We start from the raw sequence: 13,401 nt of genomic DNA on the forward strand, positions 1-13,401 counted from the left end.
AAGCTTAAAGAGGACATAAACATAATCAGCATGCCAGTTTTACCCAATGAAAGGTTTCGCTGCAAAGCTCTACGTAGAAGAGGAAGAAGCTAATGATGATGATGCTTCCATTGATGATGAATCCATCTCTGCCAAGGCATCATTGCCAAAGAATTCTTGTACATTGACCCTTGCATGCTCTCTATACATTGTCCTAGCGAGATTGTCTCGCCGCTCTGAACCTGAACCAAAGTCATAACCTTCATCGCCTCCTTGAGCACGTTCCATTGCGTCCTCTGTTTGTATCGGCCTAGTAGCACATAGCTCCCTCAAGGAGCAAGCAGCTGTTCTCCGATCCTCTTCCCTTCGAACCATAAGTGCCAAGTCTGCTTCAGCTTCTCATACCCATTCCATGTCAAAACTTTCTCCGTGGCAAATGCAAATGTTGTGGAGCACAAGGCAAGCAACAACAACATCTGGCACATATTTTAGATTCATGTCACATCTTTTTAGCAATATACGAAACCTTGCCTTCAACATGCCAAAGGCTCTCTCAATTGGCATCCTAGTGCTTGATTGGATCAAATTCCAATAGTACTTTGCATGTGACAATCCTTCTTTGCATCCTTTGAAGGGCACTAGCATATAAGGCCATGTTGGGTAAGCGCAATCGCCCACCAAACAATAATTGCCCAAGTCACCTTTTGTACATCGTTGCCCTAGCTCGCTTCTAGTGAAGTTTAAGGAGTCATGGACTGACCCAGCCCACCCCACATCATAATTCCATATTGAACAATTTGGGGCCACGGTTAACTGTAGCAGGATTGAATGAAACCCTTTGCGATTGAAGTAATCTACATGGTTGTCCCTTGGGGCAATTATGGGAATGTGAGAACCATCTATGGCACCAACTACAAAGGGAATGTATCGTATTGCCTCAAACTCACTTGCCAGTGTGGCAAAACGTGATTTTGAAGGCCATCTAATATAGAGATCCCTAAGGCCTGATGTCACAATTGCCCTAGAAAATTCATGGACAATTTTACACACTGTGCTTTTAGCACACCCATGGAGATCACCTAAGGGATCAAGGTTTGTTCCTGTAGCAAGCCTATTGAGAGTTGTGGCCACTCTACTTTCAACACTTATGGCCTCCCTCATGTTTGTGGTTTGCTTCTTCAAGAAAGGAGCAAGCTTACCACAGAGGTAATGGAAAGTTTCTTTGCTCACCCGTAGACGCCGCTTAAACATGCGCGCCGAATATGCACCCAACAAATAGCCGTTTAGAAAATGTTGTGGCCTAGGGTAGGCCCAAGCTTTTCTAAGCTCATGCCCTCTCCTTCAATTTGCAGTCTTTTTATAATCAACAGTACGTGCCATGCATTGTGTCACATGGAGCCAGGATTGAACTAAAGCCTCCTCGTTGCGCATGTGTGATTCCTTAAGCAACTCATTAATTGCCAAGCAACACAACCAAGCACAATGGAGTGCTAAGTCCTTGGAGAGAACCATCTTCTTCTTGCAATACATTGTGAGAAATAGAGAATTCTTAGTACTATTATTATTTGTATTTGACATGTGTGTATTTGTGTTCAAATAGAAATTTCATGGAAACAAAGTACACTAATCATCATGATAAAATGGGTTACAACAACATAAAGCCTAGATATCCTTGCAAAAAAACATTTCTATGCGTGCATAGCCAAAAATAGAGCATAAGTGCCAAAGACTTTGAGTTTCTCTACTTGTCAGCACTCCTAGCTAGGTCAAGATATCCATTCAAGGTGGCATGCATTCCAGCCAAAATGGAGATTCGCTCTCTCTCCAAGGCATGTTGTTCTTTAGAGGAGTCTTTAAGATGCTCCAAAAGTAGGTTCCCTGTGTTGGCCATTTGGGCCAATGACTCCTCGTACTTTGGAGCTGGGCGACGTGTTGAAGTGGTGGAGGCTTGGGCCTTCTCGGGCTCCGACATCTTTGCCTCTGAAAAAGCACTATTGTCACCTCCAAGAGCAGTAGGATCTTGGGTGGTTGAGGAAGCATGACTAAGAGGTGTGACCGAAGCTATATCATGGTAGTATTCATCTACCACATCATACCATTTGCAAGTCCTCTTCCTGTCATTGCCAGAAATGTTATTATGGACTTTATCTATCCTAAAATTGAGCTACCACAGCTTGAAATTTTTTACGACAGCTTTCGTTATCTTTATCAAACTCAGGGTAAGTGCCGACCGATTGAGTGGCCACCTTGGCCCACAAGTTGACTCCTTGCTTTTGAGGATTCTTGAATTCCTCATTCATCCCTCCCCGAATGTGAACCAATTGGTCAACCCAAAAGTCCTTCCACTTTCCCTTCCCTTTGTTGTCGTTGTCATCATCGTCCCCCAAGTCAACAACAACCTTCTTTTTGGTTGTCTTTGGCTTCTTCGATGGCACTTGGCTCCCTTGGGCTACCTCCTCATTATTGGTTGATCTCTTCTTGGATGCTTTTGAACGGCCTTTGGAAGATTGAGAGGGGGGAGGGGGGGGAGGTATATGGTTCGGAATTAGAATGGGAGGAGTGCTCGGACTAGCTTGTGGTAGCATAGGAGAATTAGGGCTTGAGCCACTTAGAGGAGGTGAGGGATATGGTGGTTGGTTGGAAGGGCGCATCATGAAAGGAGAGGTTGGAGATGGAGAATTCAACATGGCCGTAAAACCATGAGAGGGCATAGGAAATGGTAAATGAGATAAATGGTTGAAATAAGGTTGGGAGAATTGTGGTTGAGAGAGAATGGTGTCATCGTCCTCTCTTTGAGAATCATGAAATTGAGGGGTGTTGGACTCCATGTTACCTTACCTACATCACAAGCAAACAAGAGAGAGTTTTAGGACATGCTCATCGAAAAACACTTAAAATAGAGCGTGCTTCAATACATAAGCATGTATACCTTTTCACAAGCTTTGCACGTCGTAACGCTCCAAGTATCTTTAATCTATCAAGACACACGAGTATAAAGGTTAGTATATCAAAGAACATGGACGTTACGTCATTGTGTCGACACAAAATGAAAAAAGAGGAGAGGAAGAGAAGAGGTTCTTCATGCAAAAAAAAATTACCACAGTGGATGCTTCCAAGCCTCAAAATGCTTCTTGCAACTTCATGCTGTGCTCTGTGAAAAATGTGAAGGACTCTTTAGCTCTAATGGGGTCTTTTTATAGTTGGAAAAATAGGAACGTTAAGGTTTGCTTTGAAAAAAAAAGGAATGTTAAGGGTGTCTTTTGGAACGTTGAGTTGCAAGCTGGCATGCAATTAAGCCTATGTGGAGGGCGGAAACAGCAACTGGCGAGGGGGGGGGGGGGTGTCGGAAGAAAATCGAGGCAACTGTTATGTGCGCTGGCATGTTCGGCTTTAGCTACCGCCGCGCCTTGTGAATAGCCCCTGCTGAGCCGGCGACCAATGATTGGCTCACGTCCTGCTGAGCGCTGTTTTCGCCGCGCTTTGTGAACCCAGCCTTACTTGGTGAGCCAAAGGTTCTTTTCGGGATGCACAAGCCACCAAGTAAGCGTTGTGAAAAGCTGGAAAAAAAAAATGCCGCTGTGAAAAGCTACCAACTAAATAAAAGTACCTTGTTCTGCTAAATTGCTTTGCACTGTGTGCAACCACAAGCAAGAGGCAGAAGCAGTTCGGAGATTTGTCAGCTGGTTTGTCTCTAGCACAGACACACACACACACACACACACACACAGACCGCAAGGGTAGAAAGAGCAGGGACTACCGAGAGAGCTTGTACGCTATGGAGTCTGCCATTGCCCCTCCCTCTTCTTTTACGGGTGGGTTTCTTTCTTTCCCTATAAAGGTACAACAAGCCTCGTGATAAAGTAAAGCCTCCGCTCATCATCATTTTCTTCTACCATGCTTTCCTGTTCAGCAGAACAAATGATATAATGGAAAGGCCGTTTCTTGTCGAGACCAAAAATGGGCTTCTTTAAGGAACCACCACCCAGGGCATGATACATATTAGTGTCAGTTGCTTCTGGTGATCGAAATCATCTACCATATACGCAATCTTTTCATGCATTCCCCCATACTTTGGCTGCAGATTACAAGGATGTGCAAGATAGCCATCGACGAGGAAAGCAACTAGAGTGCGTCGTTAGCCGCATTTGTATTGAATTGAGATCGAACAAAATATTGGAAACTGAGAGAGAGAGAGAGAGAGAGAGAGAGTGAGAGATTTTTCACGAAAGCGTGTTAGATTTTTCTACTTGAGAGTGTTTGGGATACCGATCGTCGTGGTTCACAGGTGTACCTCCGCATAAATTGGATACCGATTGTAGTGCTTCAGAGAGGTACCTCGCCAAAAACCACAAGGAGTGTTGGAGTTTTGTCAAGCTCAATGTTCATGATGATACAAGATGTCAATGTTATTAATTGTTTGTTGTTCCATTTTTATGTTTTTTTTTATAAAAAAAAACATGCAAGTCTCCTTGCATGGGGGAGTTTGCACAATCCTCCCCAATTTTTATAATACGAGTGAACATGCCATTCCCACGGCAACGTGCAATTTTCAGTGTGTTCATCAACTGCGTTCTCAGTGTCAAAAATTAAAAAATGATAATGCTTACTCACCACACAATTGAATGTCTATCGCCAATGCACTTCCTTACATCATGCCTTCAAGATGCCTACGTAATTGATTGCATCTATGGTTGCGTCGGTAATTGTATCTGTTGACCCGCATGCCTTCAAGATGCCTGCGTAAGTGATTGCATCTATGGCTGCGTCGGTAATTGCATCTGCTGACCCACATGCCTTGCAGATGCCTGCATAGGCGTCATTGACAGCATCTGGAGAGAGACCATGCCTGCAATTGCATCTGCTGACCTGTATGCCTTCGAGATGCCTGCGTAGGCATAGGTGATTGCATTTGGAGAGACCCTGCCTGTCATCAAGAAAGGAAGCTCCTCAGGCACGATTTGTGCTTTTTGAAGTGCACCATATTTAGCATACTTATCAACCAAGGCCTTGCCAAGCACGAGTTTTTTTTGCAGTAGCCCATGACTTACAATATCAGAGCGAGTTTTTAAGCCCATATCAACATCTTGCGTAGAGCCACATGCCTGCAAGATATACGCATAGGTGATTGCATTTGCACAGAGGCCCTCACTTTGCATTCGCTGAAACAATCGAGGGCTTTTTGTCCCTGCTCCTATTGTGTGTATCGTGCAACAATCAGTTAACGCCGTTTTAAATAGTAAGCTCCTCAAGAACCTCCTTAAAAAGATCAAAGCTCTTGGTGCAGCCCTTTTTGGACATATCGTGCAATCATAGCGTTCCAAGAGACAACATCCCGCACCACATTTGGCATACATATCGACCAAGGCATTGCCAAGCACATCAATTTTTTTGCAACAGCCCCTATTAAAGGGAAATTTCAAGCCCATATCGGCATCTTGCATACAGCCACATGCCTTCAAGATGCATGCGTGTGTGATTACATCTGGAGAGAGGACCCCTCTTGCATCCACTAAAAATAGTCGAGAGCTTTCTGGCCTACTCCTGTTGCGTATCTCCTGCAATCAGTTAATGTCGTTCCGAATAGTAAACTCCTCAAGCACTTGGAGAAAACAACCTAGAGCTCCCAACACGGCCCTTGTCGGGCATATCCTGCAAGCATAGCGTTCAAAATTACAACATCCTGCACCACATTTGGCATACGTATCGACCAATGCATTGCCAAGCACGACAATTTCTTGTAACAACCCTTGACTAACAATATCAGAGTGAACTTTTAAGCCCATATCAACATCTTGCATAGAGTCGCATGCCTTCAAGATGTGTATGTGATTGCATCTTGAGAGAGGCCCCCGCTCTGCATCCGTTGAAAACAGTCGAGAGCTTTTTGGCCCTGCTCCTGTTGTGCGTATCCCACAATCAATGCATTCCAAGAGACGGCTCCTCAGGCACGTTTTGTGCTTTCTAAAGTGCACCACATTTAGCATACGTATCAAACAAGGCATTGCCAAGCACGACAATTTCTTGCAACAACTCTTGACTAACAGTATGAGAGTGAATTTTTAAGCCCATATCAACATCTTGCATGGAGCCGCATGCCTTTAAGATGCCTGTGTAGGTGATTGTGATTGCATCTGTTGCCGACCCAAAAGCCTTCAAGATGGTTCTAGAGAGGGAGCTCCTTTGTGCTTTCTCATGCGCATCGGATAGGAAGCTAAAAATAGCGTGGAGCTTTCTGGCCCTGTTCTTGTTGTGCGTATCCCGTGACTAGTGCATTTTGATGCTTTGCATCCACTAAAATAAGCCTAAACTTTCTAGCCCTGGTCTTGTTACACACATCCCGCGCTTAGTGCATTCCAAGATGCGACATTTATGTCAGGACCACCTTGTGATACGCACACCACATTTGGCATACATATCGACCAAGGCTTTGCCAAGCACAAAATTGTTTTTCATTGATAGCCCCTGACTAATAATATCAGGCTGAATTTTTGTGCCCACACATCATCTTGTGTTGCGGCTAAAATAATGCATACTTCCCTTGCAGTTCCTTGTCATCACATTGGCAAATTCCTTGATTCTCATGCATGCATCCTTTAGTAAAACTTGTTGCTCCTACTATTTCGGCCCAGGCAATTAGAGAGAGGCCTTTCCTTTGCATCTAGTAAAAACAGTCCAGAGCTTTCTTGCCATAGCCAGGTTACCCCTCATTTGGCATACATATCGACCAAGGCAATGCCAAGCACAACATCTGTTTTCAACAACCTCTGACTAACAATATAATTGTGCCTATATCAACATCTTGCAAAGAGCCACATGTTGTCAAGATACATGTGTGGGTGATTGCATGTGGAGAGAGGCCCTTGCTTTGCATACATATCGACAAAGACAATGCCAAGCACGATATCTTTTTTATAGCTAGTACCTCCGACAAAATCTACTTGTCAATCCGAGGAGTGTCAAACCATCTCCCATCTCATACCTGCATACGTAGGTGATTGCATCTAGAGAGAGGCCCTCGCTTTGCATCTTCTGGAAACGGGCTAGAGCTTTCTAGTCATATTGAGTGGGGCAAATATTGCAATCAATGCATTCCAAGAGTCCACACTCTAGACAGGAAGCTCCTCGAGTCCACTGAAAACAAAATAGAGATTTTTAGCCCAGTCGTGTGGGGGAAATCTTGCAATTAGTACATTCAAAGAGTCAAGCACTTGCGCAGAGCCACATGCCTTCAAGACCTTCAAGACGGAAGTATAGGTGACTGAATTTGGGAACTTACACTTGCTTTGCACCCACTCAAAACACCCTTGAGCTACGTGGCCCTGCTCTTGTTGCGCACATCCCACAATTAGTGCATTCCAAGAGGCGACATTCTGGACAGGAAGCACCTAAAGCACTTTTTGTGCTTTCTCAAGTGCACCACATTTGGAATACATATCGACCAAGATAGTGCCAAGCACACCATCTCACCTGCTGAAAACAGCCCATGTCAACATCTTACATAGAGCCACATGTCTTCAAGATGCATGCGTAGGTGATTGCATCTGTCTTTCATGCAATGTGAATTCTTGGGCCCTTGCTTCGCATCTGCTAAAAACGAACAGAATACCGAACGACTGCAATTGATAGACAATTGTGACATTGGCGCAATGATGATTGGTATAGAGCTGTTGCTGATTCAATGTTAAAAATAACGAAGACTTTTTATTTACACTTGCTTTGCACCCACTCAAAACACCCTAGAGCTTTGTGGCCCTGCTCTTGTTGCGCACATCCCACAATTAGTGCATTCCAAGAGGCGACATTCTGGACAAGAAGCACCTCAAGCACTTTTGTGCTTTCTCAAGTGCACCACATTTAGAATACATATCGACCAAGACAGTGCCAAAGCACGCCATCTCACCTGCTGAAAACAACCCATGTCAACATCTTACATAGAGCCACAAGTCTTCAAGATGCATGCGTAGGTGATTGCATCTGTCTTTCATGAAATGCGAATTCTTGGGCCCTTGCTTTGCATCTTCTGAAAACGAACAGAATATCGGATGACCACAATTGATAGACAATTGTGATAGTCATTGGCGCAACGACGATTGGTATATAGATTTCGCTGATTCAATGTTAAAAATAACGAAGACTTTTTTACTTTTCAGTTTCGAAATCTTGACACGTGGAGGCTTGAGAGCTCGAGAATTGAAAAGAGCCTGCTACGCTAACAAAGTAAAGAGCCGCCATCGACGAGGAGATTTTTTTTTTTCTTGCATGGTGCGGGAGTGGTGCCACCATAGAAGAAGGCAAGGTGCAGAAACAAGAAAAGAGGGAAGGTGGTGCACACTAGAGCAGAGAGATGAGGGTGCTCGTGTGTGCAAAGAAAAGAAGAACTGGCTGAGAAGGAGTTGGCTGCCAAGAGGAGGGCGAGTGTGTGGTATCAAGAGTGCCACCAAGTGTGTGAGGGTTGGAGGTCGAGCTGGCCAGTAATCAGGGTGTGGTGCATAGCTTTTTTGTGCTCGAGAACACGGTGAAGCTTAGGTTTGATGCAGCTGGACAGGTTGATAATTGTCTCGTCCTCCAAGGGGGGGGGGAAGAGAGAGAGAGAGAGAGAGAGAGAGAGAGAGAGAGAGAGAGAGACTTGTTGCAAATGGTTGCTTTAACCACTCATGCACTACAGAATAGTTTAGAATCAGTCAATGAGGGAGAGGGAAAGAACAAACGCCTCCTATAGCAAGCCATCCATAGAGTGTGACCTCCATAGCGGAGTGGTGGCATCGCTATCCAAACTCTTTATAGAAAAGGGAGGAAGATCGTGCTTCCCATCTAGTCTAAATCTACCAAACTTCATGCGACATCAAATGAGTATAAGAAAAGTCGAGATCTTACGATGTTACACACTACTTCTTGATTCATTCTATCATCGGTTGACACCTTCATCTTGGATCCTTTTTATTTATTACTTTTGGTAAGCGTAATAAGGTTTTTACTTTTCTTAAGCACGTAGGTGGTTGGCTTGGCACAATCCAAGCCATTGCCCTCCACCCAAATCGCACGGCAGATACTTAGGCATCGCACAACGGCTACTTAGGATTGATTTAAATGATTGACCTGCGTAGCCTACGAGCAGCAATCTGCGGGCTGACAAGGACCTCAGAGGTGCCAATCTTGTAGCGTTGCCCCAAGTAAAAAAAAGCATCGCCATCAATCCTACTATCATTGAAAAAAACAAATACTCCAATCTTGCCCCTTTGGCAGGGTCTCATCTCACAACTTCACAGGAGTTGTCGTGGCTACTTATAGACTTCCATGGTGGAGCAAAGGCTCAATTGAACCCTATCTCCACGAGCAGCTTTGGCGATTATGGACTGCAAGGGGGCTGAGTCAGTTTGAGTGTAGTGCGCAACAACGGTGCACTGTAGATTTTGTTTCTGAGTTGCAAACTAAAGCGGTTAGTGCCTGTCTCTCTCTCAAGGGAGGAGGTTGTCAGTGATCTACAAGAGACTTACCAATGGTGCCAAGCAGATCTGGGCTATTATTTCACCTTGCATCCATGCCATTGCCATTTGATGGCTCTTTGGCCACCAACAAGCAGCAAACTGGTACAACATATGAAAGACATGTGCTACATATCCTCTGTCGGGATGTACATGAAGCAAAGTCAATTCAATTGTCTTATGTAAGACACACTCGATTCTGTTGAATGATGCCACCAACGTCTGTGGGATCCCCTTACCATCTGCCTCAATTTTGTTGAATGATGCCACCAACGTTTGTGGGATCCCCTTAGGACCCACCTTGCCTCCATCACCTCTAGTACATTGTGTTTTTCGAATGCACGCGACATTGCATAAGTAGTTGACATTGCTTTAAACCTTGGTCTATAGTTGGTCGAAAGGAGACGATGAGCGCTCAAAACCATGACACTCGCCTACATAATTTGGACAAATCCGACACCCGTCACCTCTTTGACAGCAGCTACCTTTTCAACAAAAGATAGTTGTTGACGTTTTCAACAGAATTCATTGCATAAGTAGTGACATTGCTTCAAACCTCGGTCCATAGCTGGTCGGAAGGAGACAATGAGCGCTCAAAACCACTACACTCGCCCACCTAATTTGGACAAGTCCGACACCCGTCACCACTTTGACAACGAAACATTTTCAACAGAAGACATTTGCTAATGATCGAGATATGTAAAGTTTGCAATTTATAAGATGGCTCGTGGTAGTAACATGCTTCACTAGGTTCCAGTGCGGCTTTTGGATTGAGAACGTAGCACTACAATAAATCCTCCACTGTCTATGATGTACAATATAAAGCTACCTCTACTTCTCTTTAAGTTTAATCAATAACCTGTATCTTTTGTATTTGTCTGTTTTATGTCTGACAGAGAGGACATATATTCACAATAGTGGACGTTTTGACTGCAAAAGCACACCTTCAAGTCGACAACATTGCAAGGTCTGTTATCTGTATCCAATTCCCTATGTCTATACGTTTGTTGGCACATCACAAAAATGCTCCGGGCATGGCAAAGCTTCTGTTTCTTATAATTTTTGGAGAGACCATAGTCCATCATACTTTTGTAAGGCACTTCTGCATGACATGCACCATATATTTAGCATTTTCACTTTGTGCATAATTGCAAAACAAAATGTTTAACTATTCACATTGCTTTTATGTAGCTTGATTCAAACATTGTCCTCTGGCTTGCATAATTGGATGACACCCTGAAAAGGCGGTGGTAATGCGTGTGCTAGTCTCCACACAACCGTGCTATCTTATAGCCTCCCCCTAGCGTACACACTGTCCGGTCGTGCCGGTGGCCTTGCCCATACGACCCATGTCCTTACATTATCCCCGCCCCCCCCCCCCCCCCCTTGGAGAATCATTTTCGTCCTCAAAAACGAACGTAGGAAAACGTTTCTTAAGTGCGGAGACATTCTCCCATGTAGAACCTTCTTCAGGTCTATCTAGCCATTTTACCAACACCTGTCGTCTGACATGATGTCTGGTGCGAAGCTCATGAGAATCCAAAATATTTTCGGGCTCATGAGGAATGCTTGGCGGTGCGATAAGGTCAACCAACACACCTGTGTTGATGACATTATCAATCTGTCCTAGCTGTTTTCGTAAACGGCTAACATGAAAAACAGGATGAGCTCGTGAGTGCTCTGGAAGAGCTAACTTATAGCCCACTTGACCTATACGTTTGAGAATGGTAAACGGTCCACAATAGCGTGGTGAAATTTTAGCAACTTTTCCCGTCTTTAGACTTTCTGAATGCTCCGAAACTTTGAGGAAAACCTTGTCTCCTTCTTCGAAAGTAGTAAGACGACAATGCTCATCTGCGTACTTCTTATATTGACCTTGAGCTTGCTTAATATTCTCTTGAGCAACTCGAAGCATGTCAAAATGGTCTTGGAGAAAATCCTTCACTTGTTTATCTTCTCCTTAGCCAACCCCACCGTAACGGGTGATCTAGGTTGAAATCCATACAAAAGCATACATGGACTAAACCTTGTAGTCACATGCTTTGAACTATTATAAGAAAATTCCAATATAGGTAAGTAGTCATCCCAATTGGTTTGCTTCTTGCTAACGTACGCTCGTAGCATATCCTCTAGCACTTTGATTAACTCTTTCTGTTTGACCGTCTGTTTTTGGATGATCAAACGTACTTAGATTAAGTTTAGTTTCCAGCTTTTGGAATACAGCTCTCCAGAAGTGATTATCGAACTTTCAATCTCTGTCACTAATGGTACTAGCTGGAAGACCATAGAGTTTATATATATACTCTACAAATAGCCGTGCTAATTTCGGTGTCTTAACCGTAGTCTTAGTGGGAATGAATCGACCCATCTTTGTGAGACGGTCTACAATTACCCAAATGGCATCATGTCCACGATTTGTGGTAGGTAGTCCTACTACAAAATCCATAGAGATACTCTCCCACTTACCTTGTGGAATCTCTAAAGGATGTAAAAGGCCACCTACCTTGAGGCGCTCTGCCTTATTAACTTGGCATTATTGGCAGTTTAGTACGTACCCTTGAACATCATGATGTAAGCCCGGCCAATAAAATTGCCATCGAACGAAGGCATACATCTTACGAATACCTGGATGACCAGCACTTGGACTATTGTGAAACTCAAATAAGATTTGGCACCTATTGTCTGAGTCCTTTGGCACACATACTCTACCTTTGTGGAGTAAGTAGCCATCATCAATGGAAAAATTCTTCCATCGCTCAAGCTCTTCCTGAGTAGGCGTGGAGCTTTGTGTGTTGGAGTTTTTATCTACGTGTGCAGAGACATGTTTATCTGGCTAATCAGAGACATTTGAGTGTGAGGGATCCCTTTTTAAAACTGCACTCCACACTTTAGCATATGATTGATCTTGTGCACACTTGCCACGTAATGACTCCAAAAATCCACTCTTTAGTTCCATGAAAGCAAGTGAATTAATATGAGGCATCCAACTTAGTGCATCCGCTACTACATTATATCGCCCCTTGCGATATCGTAGCTTATAATCATAACCTTGAAGGATATCTGCCCATCTAACTTTACGGCCCTTCAAGTCTGTTTGAGTAGTAAACCATTTGATACTCTCATGGTCAAAAACTACTTCAAACTCGGCACCATATAAATAGTGTCGCCACTTTCATAAAGCGTGAATTATGGTATAGAGCTCTCTCTCATAGACAGAATAATTTTGTTGAGCTCTATCTAACTTTTTACTTTCAAAGGCTATAGGTCTTCCCTCCTGGAGAAGTATCGCACCAATGGTTTTATCACTAGCATCATTGTCTACCACAAATGGCTTAAGTGGGTCGACGATTACTAGGATGGGAGCAATGGCTATAGCTACCTTGAGCTGTTCGAAACTGTGTTTTTCGGCTTCTTCCCAAGAAAAGGTCTTATCTTTTGCTTTAAGTTGATCCGTCATAGAAACAGTGATTTTGGCATAGTCACGGATATACTGTCGATAAAATCCAGCCATGCCTAAAAATATTTGAAGCTCCTCAACCATGTTTGGATGTGGCCATCGAAGAATGGCAGTGACCTTGTCTGTGTCCATCTTGATGCCAGAATAAGAGATCACATGACCGAGGTAATGTATCTCTGTTTTGAAGAAATCGCACTTGCTTTGCTTAACATATAGCGCGTGAGCTCGTAGCTATTCAAACACTAATCGTAAGTGTTCTATGTGTTCATCTTCAGTCTCACTGTAAATGAGAATATCATCAAGGAAAACCACAACAATTTTTCCAAGATAGGGACGTAAGACACTATCCATCAGTGTCATAAATGTAGATGGAGCATTGGTTAGACCAAAAGGCATAACCAAAAATTCAAAATGCTTGAACCGTGTTCTAAAGGCAGTTTTGGAGATATCTTGCAGTAGGATACGTACATGGTGGTATCCTGA

This window comes from Adiantum capillus-veneris, chromosome 5, assembly GCF_014529385.1.
Source record: "Adiantum capillus-veneris isolate H3 chromosome 5, ASM1452938v2, whole genome shotgun sequence".
NCBI classification, from domain to species: Eukaryota; Viridiplantae; Streptophyta; class Polypodiopsida; order Polypodiales; family Pteridaceae; genus Adiantum; species Adiantum capillus-veneris.